Raw genomic sequence first — 15,864 nt, forward strand, 5'->3', positions numbered from 1 at the left:
TCAGGGCTTCCCCAGGGACAGTTTTGTTATTTTTTTCCTTTGAATGGGCCATACATTCATTTTCATTGCATGCCTCATAATTTTTGGTTGAAAACTAGACATTTTTAATATTATGATGTGCTCATTCTGGAAACCAGATTATTTTGCTCCTCAGAGTTTGTTGTTCATGCTCACTGTGAATTGCAGGTGTTTGTTCATTTAGTGACTTTCTAAACAACTTTTTAAAGACTGTATTCTTTGTCTTCTTTGATCTCAGAGGTCTCTGTTCCTTTAGTTTGTGGTCAGATAATGGCTTCACAGAGATTCCATAAGTGCCTAGAGCCGGGGTGGAGGAGATGTTAGAGGATAGTAGAAGAAAGAGAAAAAAAGGAGAAGAAGGAGGAGGAGGACAACGAGAAGCAGGAGGAAAGAAAAGAAAAGAAAAGAAAAGAAAGGAAAGGAAAAGGAAAGGAAAGAAAAGGAATGGGAAGGAAAGGAAAGGAAAGGAAAGGAAAGGAAAGGAAAGGAAAGGAAAGGAAAGGAAAGGAAAGGAAAGGAAAGGAAAGGAAAGGAAAGGAAAGGAAAGGAAAGGAAAGGAAAGAAAGAAAATCTAACAGTCTTTGAAGACTGACTCTGTATTTGGACCCTCCTTCAACACAGTCCAGCTATTTACAACTCTGCCTTAGCGTTCACTTCCTCCTTGCACTCTGCCTAAATATCAGCAAGAGATTAAATCATTGGGTCTTCGAGAATCTTCTGAGCAGGCATCATGGGATCTTGTCAAACCCTTACTTGCCAAGGAACTCTCTTGCAAACTTTTCCTCCCAGGCTTTCAGCATATTTAATTTTTATTCCAAAACATAACCTTTTGCCCCAGATGTCAGGGTTTTGGTCCTTTTTAAAATATTTTCAAGTCATTTTGTGAGTTCCATTCTGAGAGTTCAAAATTAAGTGAAACAGTCAGTCCTTCAGAAAACTCTCAACAAACACAATTCCTTGGGAAGTGGATCTACTCTTCTCCCTCTAGAATCAGATACTCACACTGAGAACATAATTTGCTGTTTCCAATACAACAACCATATGGGGAGCAACTTAGTACAAGGCTAAGTTAAAAAATATCACAAAGAGCCGAAACTGGTTTGGCTCAGTGGATAGAGCGTTGGCCTGCAGACTGAAGGGTCCCGGGTTCGATTCCGGTCAAGGGCATGTGCCTTGGTTGCGGGCACATCCCCAGTGGGAGGTGTGCAGGAGGCAGCTGATTGATGTTTCTCTCTCATCGATGTTTCTAGCTCTCTATCCCTCTCCCTTCCTCACTGTAAAATGTCAATAAAATATATTTTTTAAAAAATATATATCACAAAGCTTTCCTACTCCTCTATATTGAGTCATCTTTTTCTCGATTTAACTTTTGGTTGGTTGCTCTAAACCTTTGGCTATCCTTCGGAGTTTTGACAAAGTTGATTCTAGCAGTACGCAGTAACATTAGTATTGAAAACACTTGAGATTATGAAAACTGGGAAATTCTGTGTTCAAAATATGGTTTCTGAAAATAATCAGTGTAAAATGATATTTTGTCCAAATACAAGATAAATTGTTACTTTAGACTTGGGGCAATGTTTCAACTATGTGTCCTCAAAGATCTTGGAAACAGTATAACTAATGTGTAAGTGTACTTTTGTAATGATCTGGCCATTTCTGATAAGCTGTTTCCCCAGTTTATCATAACCATCAAGGCTTAGGGTTAACAGATGGTAGGGCACTAAGGATGGGAACTGACCCAGGTATAGGTGATCTCGTCCCAAATCCATACACTTGCCACAGCCCCAATCAGCACGATTGTAGATGACTTAGGTTTAGGTGGGTTGTGGTGGTAGAGAGACAAATCAGTGATTGCTTCAAATGTGGCAGTGAGCAGAACCACAACGGGAGCCGTTTTTACATGCAACAATCTTTCCTCATCTCAAGGAATGACTAGGCACTTTAGAACCTTATCTGCTTTCTTTTTTTTTTTTTTCTTTTTTTAAAATATATTTTATTGATATTTCACAGAGAGGAAGGGAGAGGGATAGAGAGCTAGAAACATCGATGAGAGAGAAACATCGATCAGCTGCCTCCTGCACACCTCCTACTGGAGATGTGCCCGCAACCAAGGTACATGCCCTTGACCGGAATCGAACCTGGGACCTTTCAGTCCGCAGGCTGACGCTCTATCCACTGAGCCAAACCGGTTTCGGCCCTTATCTGCTTTCTGACCAAGAATTTCTGAGCCAGGATTCAACTACTCTGAGATCGGCTGGAGGTAGTGAATAGAGCTCCTCTGGACACCTGCAGCCACTGGTCTTATAGGAATGAACCAGTCAGGACAGAAAGGACAGTGATTTCTGAAGGTGCATCTGCTTCTCAGTGGAGGGATCTCCCAGAGCCCAATCTCCCCAAAAAAGCCCACCTCAGTCCAGTCCTTCATTCAGGGCCCAGTGGCAGTTGAAGCAGCTCTAACAAGACCCCTGGCAGAAATCAACTGTCCCATCTGTCTGGATGACCTGAGAGACCCTGTCACCATCGAATGTGGGCACAACGTCTGTAGCTCCTGCATCCAGCAGTCCTGGGCTGGTGTACAATACAGGGTCCCTTGCCCTGTGTGCCGTCACTCATGCCAAGAGAGGTGCTTGAGGAGTAACACCCAGCTGGGAAGGATGGTTGACATTGCCAGTCTTCTCCAGACCATCAGGGGCAAGAAGTGGCAGGAAGAGAGGGGTTTGTGTGAGAAGCACAAGGAGGTCCTGACCCTCTTCTGTGAGGAGGACTTAGAGCTGTTGTGTGCCATGTGCACTCAGCTCCCTGTCCACCAGGGCCACCAGGTGAGGCCCATGGGGGAGGCTGCCTGTCATCACAGGCTGAGGCTCTACAGTTACATCAGTAAGCAGATGACGCACATTCAGAAGTTAATAAGCATTCAAAGCAAAAAACTCATAGAACTGAGAAAAGGTGCAAAAACAGGAACAGAAATTAGCCTCTGAATTTGAGTCTCAATTTATAGAGTGCAAGCAAGAGGAAGTTCTCTCAAGGCTAGCTGAAGAAGAGAAGGACATTCACCAGAAACTCATTGCAAACACAACTGCATTTTCAGACCAGCTTTCCAACCTCAAAGGTGTACAAAAGGAGTGGCAGAGAAGAAGAATGTGATGCCAAATGTGAAAGTACTGATGGATATCAAAAGTGTCCTCCACCATTGTGATAACATGAAACTCCCAGCTGTCTATTGGTACCAGTTAAGGAGAGAATTCAGTCTTCCTCCACAGTGTTTAGCCATGTGCAGAAAATTATACAGAGATTTAGATAAGTTATCCTGGATCCCAAGACTGCACATCCTAACCTGCTTGTGTCTGAGGATAAAAAGTCTGTGAGATTTGTGAGGAAAAAGCAAAGTGTTCATCAGAATCCAAAGGGATTTGCAGTCGACCCAGTTGTCCTGGGTTCTGAAGGGTTTGACTGTAGCCGACATTACTGGGAGGTCCTGGTGGATGACAAGCCTGAGTGGGCAGGGGCGGTTTGAAAAGACTTCCTTAAAAGGAAGAGAAAGCAGCACCTGCCAAGACAAAAGAACCGATGTTGGATGATTCAGCTGCAGAATGGTGATTATGTGGCACCAGGGTCTGTTCCTGTCACCCTTGTGCTGAAGGAAATGCCCAGAGGGAATGGCATCTATCTGGACTCTGAGTCGGGTCAGGTTTCGTTTTATAGTTTGAATGACATGTCTCACATCTATTCCTTCATGGATACATTTTCTAAAGTGTTAAAGCCTTACTTCTATATCTGATGTGACTCCAAACCTCTTACAATCTGTGCTGTAAGAGATTAGGAAGGATGAACTGAGACTTTGCTTCATTTTCTTCCTGTGATTTATGGAAAGTATGTATCATTCTTTACAACTATCAGTGACTCTAGCACCAATAAAGAATATTATTTAATGCTTATTTGACTTTACATACATGAACAATGTTTTTCTTATTTTGTTTTCTATTTTTTTAAATTTTGTTTCAATAGCAATAGAGATGTGGGAACTAACAGATGTGGGGGTTAACTGTTAAGTGTTTCTGATATAATTTGTTTATAAAGTGTATAAATTGTAAAAAAAAGCTTAGGGTTAAGAGGAAATGCTGCAATTAGACACAAGATTTATATATAAGTAATATCTACTGCAATGTTATCAAAAGGCATTTTGTTCATAAATCTTATGTCTTTCTTACAGAGCATCCACGAATGCAACTACCAACTGGTTAGCTCCAGTTGTGTGGCATGGCACTTATAAAGAAGAAGTACTGGAAAATTATTATGCACATCATAAAATTACTGTGGGGCTGACTGTGTTTGCTGTGGGAAGGTAGGTAATACATGTGTCCTTTACATTCAGGCCTCTTATTGTAGAAAATGAGTTATTATCAATAATTCCACCTAAAAAAATCTAGAAAAAGTAGAGCAAAATAAAGCCAAAGCAAGCAGAAGTAAGGAAATAATAAAGATAAGAACAGAAATCCATGAAATTGAAACAGAAAAGCTATAGAGAAAAATCATGAACAAAAAGCTTGTTCTTTGAAAAAAAATTCACAATCATCCATTTACTTTCTGGCAAAGAAAAAAAAATGACACAAATTACAAATATCAGGAAAGAAACAGGGTATATTCCTCGGACCTTCAGATATCAAAAGGTTAATAGGGAATAGTACAAAACACTCTACACACATATATTTAACCACTTAGATAAAATGGGCTCTGAAACCACCATACCCTACCCAACATGAAATAGATCATTTGAATAGCCCTATAGCTACTGAGGAAATAGAATTTATAAATTTAAAAACTCCCACAGTCTCCAGGCCGACATGGTTTCATTGGAGAATTCTACCAAATATTTATTGAAGAATTAACATCAATTCTATACAATCTCTTACAAAAAACAGAAGAGGAGGGAACACTTCCCAATTCATTTAATGAAGCAAGTGCTGCCCTGATAGTGAAATTATACCAAAAAAGTACAAGAAAGTATTACATAAAGTTGAACAATGTATCTATTATTTATTAAAAATATAGTTTTGCCCTAACTGGTTTGGCTCAGTGGATAGAGCATCGGCCTGCGGACTGAAGGGTCCCAGGTTCGATTCTGGTCAAGGGCATGTACCTTGGTTGGGGGCACATCCCCAGTGGGGGGTGTGCAGGAGGCAGCTGATCGATGTCTCTCTCTCATTGATGTTTCTAACTCTCTATCCCTCTCCCTTCCTCTCTGTAAAAAATCAATAAAATATATTTAAAAAATTATAGTTTTTAGTAACATGTTATTAAATAGATAGTTATTTATATAAAAAGGCTAATATGCAAAGTGTTCCTTTGAGAGTTTGACCAGGAGACTGGGAGTTTGATCACTCACTATGACATGTGCTGACCACCAGGGGGTGGCACGGAATGAAGAAAGGCCCCAGTCAGCAGCCAGGGAAGGGAGGCCATGGCTGGTAGCCAGAAAGCCCTGATCGGCCCTGATCACCGGCCAGGCCTAGGGACCCTACCCATGCACAAATTTTGTGCACTGGGCCTCCAGTCCTATATAATAAAGAGGTAATATGCAAATTGACCCCCACACCATAACGCCATCACAAGATGGTGGCGTGCACAGCGGGGGCAGGGCAGCGGGGGTGGGGCCGGTGGCCGCTCCGCACATCTACCGCCAGGGTTCCTGCGGCCCTGCGGGGGCACAGGGGTCCCGGCGGCCGCTTCGCGCGACTTCTGCTGGGGTTTCCGCAGCCCCATGTGCATGCTGCAGGGGCGGGGCCCGGTGGCTGCTGCGCAGGGCATTGGGGTGGCACTCCAGAACTCGGAGCCGTCCAGCGGCACACCAGCCACATGGGGCGGGACTCCGGGACTCAGGGCAATCCCATGGCGTGGGGGGCTGGGGGAGTGGGTCCTGGGTCTCATGCGATTTTGCGCAACGGGTCACTAGTTTTTTATAAAGAAAATCCACAGAAAGAAAGAGGAAGGAAGGAAAAGCCCGGCCGGCGTGGCTCAGTGGTTGAATGCCGACCTATGAACCAGGAGGTCACGGTTCGATTCCCAGTCAGGGCCTCGGTTGTGGGCTTGATCCCCAGTGCAGGGGCATGCATGAGGCAGCCGATCAATGATTCTCATCATTGATGTTTCTATTTCTCTCTCCCTTTCCCTTCCTCTCTGAAGTCAATAAAATTATATTTTTTTTAAAAAAGAAAGCAAGAAAGGGGAAGGAAGGGAGGGAAGGAGAGAGGGAGGGAAGAAGGAAGGGAAAAAGGAAGAAACAAAGGAAGGATCAAAGAACTTGTGAGCCTTGTTTTTTCAAAGTTCCCTGATGGCTGTTCTGAGGTGCATCTTGCAATCATAAGAACCACAAGCACTGGGCCAGCCACAGTGTTGGTAGGGAAATGTCTGTGTGTGCATGGGGGGGTTGTGGGGAGATTGTCTCACAAGTAGAAGGGCTCCAGGTAAGTGGCTCCAGGCATTCCTAGCCCTTGAATCATTATCAATAGGCTGAGACTGATACAAAACAGCCCTATATCACGCCATACTCAAAAATTAATCCAAATGGATAATAGACTTAAATGTGAAATATAAAGCTACTAAAAGAAAATGTAGATTTTCACTATCTTGAGGAGGCAAAACTTTCAGAAACATGACACAAAAGCACTAACCATAAAGAAATGTGGATAAATTGGACTTTTTAGATTTAAGTTGCTAGCTTCCAAGATTTCATTCATTTTATTACTAATGGTCCATTGTATATGTATATATACCACATCTTCTTTATCCATTCATCTGTTGATGGACACTTAGGCTTGTAAATAATGCTGCAATGAACATGGGATGCATATAACTCTTCCAATTAGTGTTTTTGTTTCCTTTGAATAAATGCCCAGAACTTAATTTTAATGATTAGTATATAAACATTATCTGAAGCTGAGCCACATATGATTACCTTTACTTTTAAAAATTTACCTGAGGCTATTTATTAATCTGAGACTCTTTTACTGGCTTGAGAGACTGGAAATGAGAAAGTTTATTTTCCAATCTAGTAATCTTAGCACAGTACTAAAGGCCACAAAACAAAATAAGAAAGTCAGTGCAGATATTGGTGTATGAAATGTTTCACCTCTGACTGTTTATACATAACGGACTACTCATAAAGTAAGCCACAGACAGCAATAACTGGTCTTGCAATGACCCAAAGCCTTTTTCACCTACAACCTTCAGAGCAAGTTCCCATTGCTCTGATAGCCCTGAAAACTCTGGCTCTCACCTTGCACTGGACTCTGTGCAGTTCCTAATCTCACCAAGTTTCATTCATTCTTGTGAGGAATTCCTCTTCTCTCCCATTGTCCACAGAACCCATCAGGAAGAGCAAAGGCAGATAATTCCACTTTCTTTTATACTACTTAAATACAACTCAAGAAGCATATCTAATATTTCGTTGCTTAGTAGCATTTTTGGGTAAACTATAGTCAGTATAATTCAAATAGTATGTGTTCCACTAAAATATAAGAAAATGATTGTTTCTTTTTTATTTTACAGATATATTGAATTCTATTTGTTCAACTTTTTATCATCTGCTAATAAGCATTTTATGGTTGGCCAGAAAGTCATAATTTATGTTCTGACAGATAACTTGTCCAAGTTGCCTTGGATACAGCTGAGTCCCCTCCGGACAATCAAAGTTTTTGAAATTAAGCGAGAGAAGAGATGGCAAGATATTAGTATGATGCGCATGAAGACCATCAGTGAGCATGTTGTAGATCACATACAATATGAAGTTGACTACCTCTTCTGCATGGACGTGGATCAAGTCTTCATGCAGAAATATGGATTAGAGACCCTAGGGGAGTCAGTAGCTCAGTTACATTCTAATTGGTATAATGCACATCCTATAAATGTACCTTATGAGAGAAACAACTTATCAGAAGCATACATACCTATTGGTAAGGGAGACTTTTATTACCATGCTGCTGTATTTGGTGGCACTCCCATTCAGGTTCTCAACATTGCTAGAGAATGCTTCAAAGGAATCATGAATGATAAGAAAAGTAACATTGAAGCAGTGTGGCATGATGAAAGTCACTTAAACAAGTATTTCTTTCTCCATAAACCTACTAAACTCTTATCTCCGGAATATAGCTGGGATATTGGTATGAAACGTACTGGTGAAATTAAAGCTATTAAAATCCGTTGGGCTCCTAAGTATTATAACATTCTTAGAGCAACACAAAATATTGAAGCCCTTCCTTTATAGTTCTGAATTTAAGAGCATTGTTTTGTCTTATATCTTAGATAATTAGCACTTGACAAATTTTAGCACTAAAAAGTCACTAACAAAATGGCAAGCCCACCAAACAGCATACTCATACTTTCATTTTGAATTGTATAAAATGAGATGTAGCAGTTGCAGAAAGACTGTGTTGACATCAGATGATAATATAGCTATTTCATATTCTTTGTGAATGTTGAGAATATATTATTTGTTGGATCACATTCAACAAAATAGAACCTGTCATAAGAAAGTGAAACTTGAAATATTTTCATTGACCAAAGTAGGTATATATGCATTTCTCATATTGTTTAAGGAAAGGGATTGTCTAAAAGTGTGGGTAAGGGAAAGTCACTGCAACTATACTAAGATACTCTTTATGTAAAACTTTGAGGACATTAAAGCTGCCACCAGATGGGCAGACAATTACTTAGGAAACTTGAGTCATTCAAAAAGAACTATGTATTTTAAAGCTTACAAAATTGTTTGTTATAAAAACTAATGAAAATAAAAATAATATACAGAGAAAATTGAAAGCCTCCCTTTACTTGCCCTTTGAAAACCTGCCCCTCAATATCCTATATAATAAAAGGCTAATATGCAAATATACTGAACGGTGGAACAACCAGAACAACCGAGCAACCAAACAGACGGTCGCTATGATGTGTGCTGACCACCAGGGGGCGTGCATGGAACATGGTGGGCATTGGTCGCGGCGGGATGGTGGAGCAGGTGAGTTGGGGCACCAGACCAAGGCAGGGCGCCAGTCACTGCCATCGGGACAAGCCTCTGGTGGTTACTGAAAATTTTTTGCTCCCGCACATGCTGTGGTCCAGCCCAGTGCTTGCACCTGCTGCTAGCGCTAACCCCGCTTGCACCCACTGCTGGCTCCCAGTGCTGGCCCCAAACGCTCGGTGCCATCAATGGGTGTGAGCAGCGGCTACCGGCCCCAATCGCCCCTCAGGACTTCTCCACCTCCTCCTGCTCCTGAGGGGAGATCAGGGCCAGCAGCCACCTCTTGCACCTGCTGCCATCATAGTGACCAGTTGTTCCACCGTCGGGCCAAAACTGACTCTCCAACATCCCCCGAGGGGTCCTGGATTGTGAGAGGCCGCAGGCCAGGCTGAGGGACCCCACCGGTGCACAATCAGGGCTGGGGACAGATGCGGGAGGTTGGCCAGTTGGGTAGGGACCACAGGACGGCTCCAGGGCATGTCCGGCCCATCTTGCTCAGTCCCGATCAGCCGGACACCAGCAGCAAGCTAACCTACCATTTGGAGCATCTGCCCCTGGTGGTCAGTGCACATCATAGCAATTGGTCGACCAGTCGCCTGTCTGCCCCCTGGTGGTCAGTGCATGTCATAGTGAGCAGTTGAGCAGCCTTAGCATATCATTAGCATATTACACTTCGTTGGTTGAACAGACGACCGGACACTTAGCATATTAGGCTTTTATTATATAGGATACAGTTTACTAGAAAAAGAGTGTTAGATGTATGAGATGTAATGGAATGATCTTCAAATGATATACTGATGAGTGAGAAATTCAAATTATTGAAGAGTGTTTTTAGTATGCTGCCATTTGCACAATAAAAGGGGGAATATACACACACTATATATATAATATATAAAAAAACAGTAAACTGTTAACAGTGGCTACCATTGGAGATGGGGGAATGGGAAGAGTCAGGTGCTGAAGGGAGAAAATGATACAGTATACATCACATAACCTTTTTTTTCTGTTAGAATTTTTTTACTGTGTGTGTCTTTCTTTTTCAATATGAAAACTAATTTATTTTTAAAGAAGGACAAAATAAAGGTGCATGCTACCTCAAATTAAGAGTGATTATCACCGAAACTGGTTTGGCTCAGTGGATAGAGCGTCGGCCTGCGGACTGAAAGGTCCCAGGTTCGATTCCGGTCAAGGGCACGTACCTTGGTTGCGGGCACATCCCCAGTAGGGGGTGTGCAGGAGGCAGCTGATTGATGTTTCTAGCTCTCTATCCCTCTCCTCTCTCTTCCTCTCTGTGAAAAATTAATAAAATATATATATATTTTAAAAAAGAGTGATTATCTCAGGACAATGTGATTACATTTGATTATTTTCTTTGTGCTTTTATGCACTTGACAAATTTAATAACATGAAAATGTGGTACTTCTATAATCAGAAAATAAGTACATTCTAAGAAAGCATAAGAAGAATTTAGCTTTACCTTAGATAATTAGACAATGCCTAATGAGGCATTGAAGAAAAAAATGTTACTTTTGTGTCATTCATATGCATGCATATACACACACAGCATACCAAAATATATTTATAGAGTTAAAAATCAGTCATTGAAAACAGCAAGGAAGTACAACAACAACAAAAACTAAAAGCAAAACAGTTAAAATCCTTGACTTTTTCAAATGAGACCAAGTTCTGGTAACAGTGAGAAGAACTTGCTAACAAATGTATCATTATGACTCTCTAATGCTTTCATCATCAAGAGTCTGATGACATCACCATTACCAGAAGATTCAAACACAAGGAGAATATTAGATAATATCTTTTATATATATATATATATTTTACGAAGACCCGGAATTATAATGCTCGGGAAACATTCTAAGACTTTCTCTTTACATCACCAAAATTAAAGGTAAGGCTCTTAGGAAGGGATTGTATAAATGTTTAGATGACCTGGAAAAATCATAGGTAGAGATCACCCTCAAACTTTGGCCTTAAAGTACAAGGTAGGTGACATATAAACATATTTCTGGCTTTAAGAATAATGTCATTGTGGGCACATTATAAGAAGACATTCTGGTTAAACAGAATCTTACTTCATACATAGGGTATTTCTGATGTACTTGAATTTAAAAGTTGGTCATTTCACATTTGTAGTTTTAAATATTCTTGTAAACGTATTGCAAAAATGTAACAAGGAACAGATGACCTTTATTTTTTTGAATTTTAAATTACCTTATTTTATTTCAACTTAAAATGTATTTTTTAATTCTTTTTTTTCAATTAAAGTTGACATTCAACATTATATTAGTTTCATATGTACACTATAATGGTTAGACATTTATATAACTTACAAAGTGATCTCTCCAATAAGTTTAGAACCTGCCTGGCCCCATACCAATTTATTACAACACTAGAGGCCCAGTGCATGAAATTCATGCAGGGGGATGGTAGGGTCCTTCAGCCCAGCCTGCACCCTCTCACAATCCGGGACCCCTTGGGTGATGTGCGAATGCCAATTTAGGTGGGATCGGGCCTAAACTAGCAGTTGGACATCCTTCTTGCAGTCTGGAACCCCTGGCTCCTAACCACTTGCCTGCCTGTCTGCCTGCCTAATCGCCCCTAACCACTCGCCTGCCTGCCTCATTGCCCCCAACCACTCTGCCTGCCTGCCTCATTGCCCCTAACCCCTCTGCCTGCCTACTTCATCGCCCCTAACCACTTGCCTGCATGCCTCAACATCCCTAACCACTCACCAGCCTGCCTGATCGCCCCAACTGCTCACCTACCTGCCTGATTGCCCCTAACCACCTCTGCCTCAGCCCCTGCCACTGCAGCTTCATTGGGAAGGACATCCAGAATGACGTCCGGAAGGTCATTCGGCTGTCCGGTCTAATTAGCATTTATGCTTTTATTATTATAGATTAATGACTATATTCCCTATGCTGTACTTTATATTCCTGTGATTATTTTGTAACTGCCAATTTGTATTTCTTAACCTGTTCACCTTTTTCACCCAGCTCCCTAACCCCCCTCCCATCTGGCAACCATCAGTTTGTTCTCTGTATCTATGAGTTTGTTTCTTTTTTTATTATTTTGCTTTGTTTCTTAGATTCCACCTATAAGTGTAATCATATGGTATTTGTTTTCTCTGAGTTATTTCACTTATCACAATACTCCCTAGGTACATCTGTGTTGATGCAAATGCCTAAGTAATACTTCATTGTATATATGTACCACATGTCTTTATCCATGTCTAACAATGGACACTTAGGTTGGACCTTCCATATCTTGCCTATTATATATGAAATATCCTTCCTTGTTTCTGGCTATAGTCTTCATTTTAAAGTCTATGCTGTCTGATATAAGTATTACTACCCCAGTTTTTTTTTCTTTTTTCTTTTAGTAATCTTTAATTTTTTTCAATTATAGTTGATGTACAATATTACTTTAGTTTCAGGGGTACAACCCAGTGATTAGACATTTATATAATTTTTGAAGTGATCATCCCAATCAATCTAGTACCCATCTGACACCATAGTTATTATCCTTTCACCTTTTCACCTACCCCCTAACCCCCCTCCTATCTGGCAACCATCAAAATGTTCATTATTTACAACTAGAGGCTCAGTGCATGAAATTCGTGCACAGGTAGGGTCCCTAGGCCTGGCTGGCGATCAGGGCCAATTGGGGCCTTCTGGCTGTCGGCTGGGACTTTCCTTCCCCAGCTGCTGACTGCCAGCTGGAGCCTTCCTTCATTCCACACCACCCCCTAGTGGTCAGTGCATGTCATAGTGAGCGATTGAACTCCCAAACTCCCATGGGGACAATTTGCATATTAGCCTTTTATATATATACTAGAGACCCAATGCACCAAATTCATGCACTGGGGGGTTGTCCCTCAGCCCAGCATGCACCCTCTTCAATCTGGGACCCCTTGAGGAATGTCCGACTGCCTGTGGGATTGGGCCTAAACCGACAGTTGGACATCCCTCTCACAATCCAGGACTGCTGGCTCCCAACCACTCACCTGCTTGCCTGCCTGATTGCCCCCTAACCGCTTCTGCCTGCCAGCCTGATCACCCCCTAACCACTCCCCTGCCAGCCTGATTGACACCTAACTGCTCCCCTGCCGGCCCGATTGCCCCCAACTGCCCTCCCCTGCCACTCCAGTCGTCCCTAACTGCCCTCCCCAGCAGGCCTGGTTGCCCCCAACTGCCCTCCCCTGCAGGCCTGGTCCTCCCTAACTGCCCTCCCCTGCCGGCTTGGTTGCCTCCAACTGCCCTTCCCTGCAGGCCTGGTCGCCCCCAACTGCCCTCCCCTGCCACCCCGGTCACCCCTAACTGCCCTCCCCTGCCAGCCTGGTCGCCTCTAACTGCCCTCCCCTGCTGGTCTGGTTGCCCCCAACTGCCCTCTGCTGCAGGCCTGGTAAACCCTAACTGCCCTCCCCTGCAGTCCTGGTCATCCCCAACTGCCCTCTTCTGCAGGCCCGGTCGCCCCCAACTTCCCTCCCCTGCAGGCCTGGTTGCCCCCAACTGCCCTCCACTGCAGGCCTGGTTGCCCCTAACTGCCTTCCCCTGCAGGCCTGGTCATCCCTAACTGCCCTCCCTGCAGTCCTGGTTGTCCCCAACTGCCCTCCTCTGCAGGCCCGGTTGCTCCCAACTTCCCTCCCCTGCAGGCCTGGTCCCCCCAACTGCCCTCCCCTGCAGGCCTGGTCGCCCCCAACTGCCCTCTCCTGCAGGCCTGGTCCCGCCAACTGCCCTCCCCTGCAGGCCTGGTTGCCTTCAACTGCCCTCCCCTGCCGGCCTGGTCCCCCCCCCCCCAATTGCCCTCCCCTGCCGACCTGGTGGCCCCTAACTGCCCTCGCCTGCAGGCCTGGTAACCCCCAACTGCCCTCCCCTGAAGGCCTGGTCACCACTAACTGCCCTCCCCTGCCAGCCTGGTCAACCCTAACTGCCCTCCCCTGCTGGCCTGATCACCCACAACTGCCCTCCCCTGCAGGCCATCTTGTGGTGGCCATCTTGTGACCACATGGGGGTGGCCATCTTGTGTGGGGGCATGATGGTCAATTTGCATATTATCTCTTTATTATATAGGTTGAATAGCCAAGATATGGAAGTAACACAGATTTTTTTTTTTACATTTACATTTGCATGAAATATCTTTTTCCATCCCTTTATTTTCAGACTATATCTTTTGAATATATGTATGGGTTTTGTTTTCTTCTCTATTCAGCCACTCTATGTCTTTTTGATTGAAGCATTTAATCCATTTACATTTAAAGCAATTATTGATAGGTATGAAGTTATATCAATTTTATTATTCATATTTTTAACCTTTTTTTTTCTTCTTTAAGAAGTTCCTTTGACATTTCTTGAAATAATGGTTTGGTGGTGACAAACTCCTTTAGTTTTTTCTTATCTGGGACAGATAACATTTATTTTAATGATGATTTCATTTAACCCACTATATCTCTCAGTCCGATTCCCAGTCAGGGCATATGCCCGAGTTGCGGGCTCAATTCCCAGTGTGAGGCATGCAGGAGGCAGCTGGTCAATGATTCTCTCTCATCATTGATGTTCCTATCTCTCTCTCCCTCTCCCTTTTCTGAAATCAATTAAAAAAACCCCACTATATCTGAAATTTTCTTTCAACATGTAGTAAATATAAACAATATTAATAAGATATCTTACTTTTTCTTTCATACTGAGTCTTCAAACTCCACTGTTTGGACTAGCAATATTTCAAGTATTCATTAGTCACTTATTGCTAGCGGCCACAATATGGGAAGGTATAGATCTAAAATATCTTGCTCATTAATTATAAGTGTTAAAAAATAAGTATAAGAGACCTCCATTTACTCCAATACATAATTCAAAAGCAGTGCTTGTTCTTGGATGCTGCCTACTAAAAACCAGTTTACACTTGTAAATAGAAATCTTAACACCTTGAACACAAGTTCAGTGCATTGGCTGGAGCCAATATTCCATTTTATTTATTTACTTTATTTTATTTATTTTTTATCCTCACCTGAGGATATTTTTCCATTGATTTTTATAGAGAGTGGAAGAGAGAAGGAAAGACAGAGAGAAATATCGATGTCAGAGAAACACATCAATTGGTTGCCTCCTGCACACGCCCCGACCAGCCCCAGGCCGGGGAAGAGCCTGCAACTGAGGTACATGCCCTTGACCGAACTGAACCCGAGGCCCCTCAATCCGCAGGCCCCTGACACTCTATCCATTGAGCCAAACTGGCTAGGGTGCCAATATTCCATTTTAGAGTTTAATGCCTTTAATTTAGACTTTTAATTACTATTTACAAGGATATACCTTTAAGACAGCTCATATAATTTTAGGTTACTAGTTGTATAGTCTTTGAATAAATTATTAGTCTTGGAATAAATATATTAGGAACAAATATGTAAACATCAACTTTGGGGAAAGAATACATTCCAGTGCATAAGGATGTCTTCATGGGTATCTCCTTTTATCTTCACAGAAGCACAAGTAAATAGAACTTGTTTTATTAAATTTCCTTAATGCAATCATGGTGAACTTTGATAAAGGTACACAAAATGAATGCCACCAACACTTTGTACCTAACCTAAAAAGAATCAGTTGGCATCTAAGGGAGATTTTTGCAGGCACTTCAAACAATGTAGGTGGTTTATGTAATTCAAGTCTGCCTTCTTTCTACGGCTGAGCAGCCTAGAATCAGACACTTGGGTTGGTGGCCAAATTTTCATAAATTAATATGTTATTAGAAGATGGCAAGGAAGTTTTTTATTGTCAAAAAACACCCACTCTTTTTCTTCTCTTTTGTTTTTTTTCCAGCAGAGA

The 15,864-nt window shown here is 42.4% G+C and overlaps 1 pseudogene across 1 annotated transcript; it reads left to right on the forward strand.

Moving 5' to 3' along the window:
* The first annotated feature begins 1,744 nt into the window (after positions 1 to 1,744).
* Positions 1,745 to 3,838, forward strand: LOC308248384 (tripartite motif-containing protein 75-like; annotated as a pseudogene). The gene is made up of 2 exons: positions 1,745 to 1,760; positions 2,431 to 3,838. The product of its transcript is annotated as a tripartite motif-containing protein 75-like (transcript).
* Positions 3,839 to 15,864: the final 12,026 nt, after the last annotated feature.

This window comes from Plecotus auritus (genome assembly GCF_963455305.1).
Source record: "Plecotus auritus genome assembly, chromosome: 5".
Lineage (NCBI taxonomy): Eukaryota > Metazoa > Chordata > Mammalia > Chiroptera > Vespertilionidae > Plecotus > Plecotus auritus.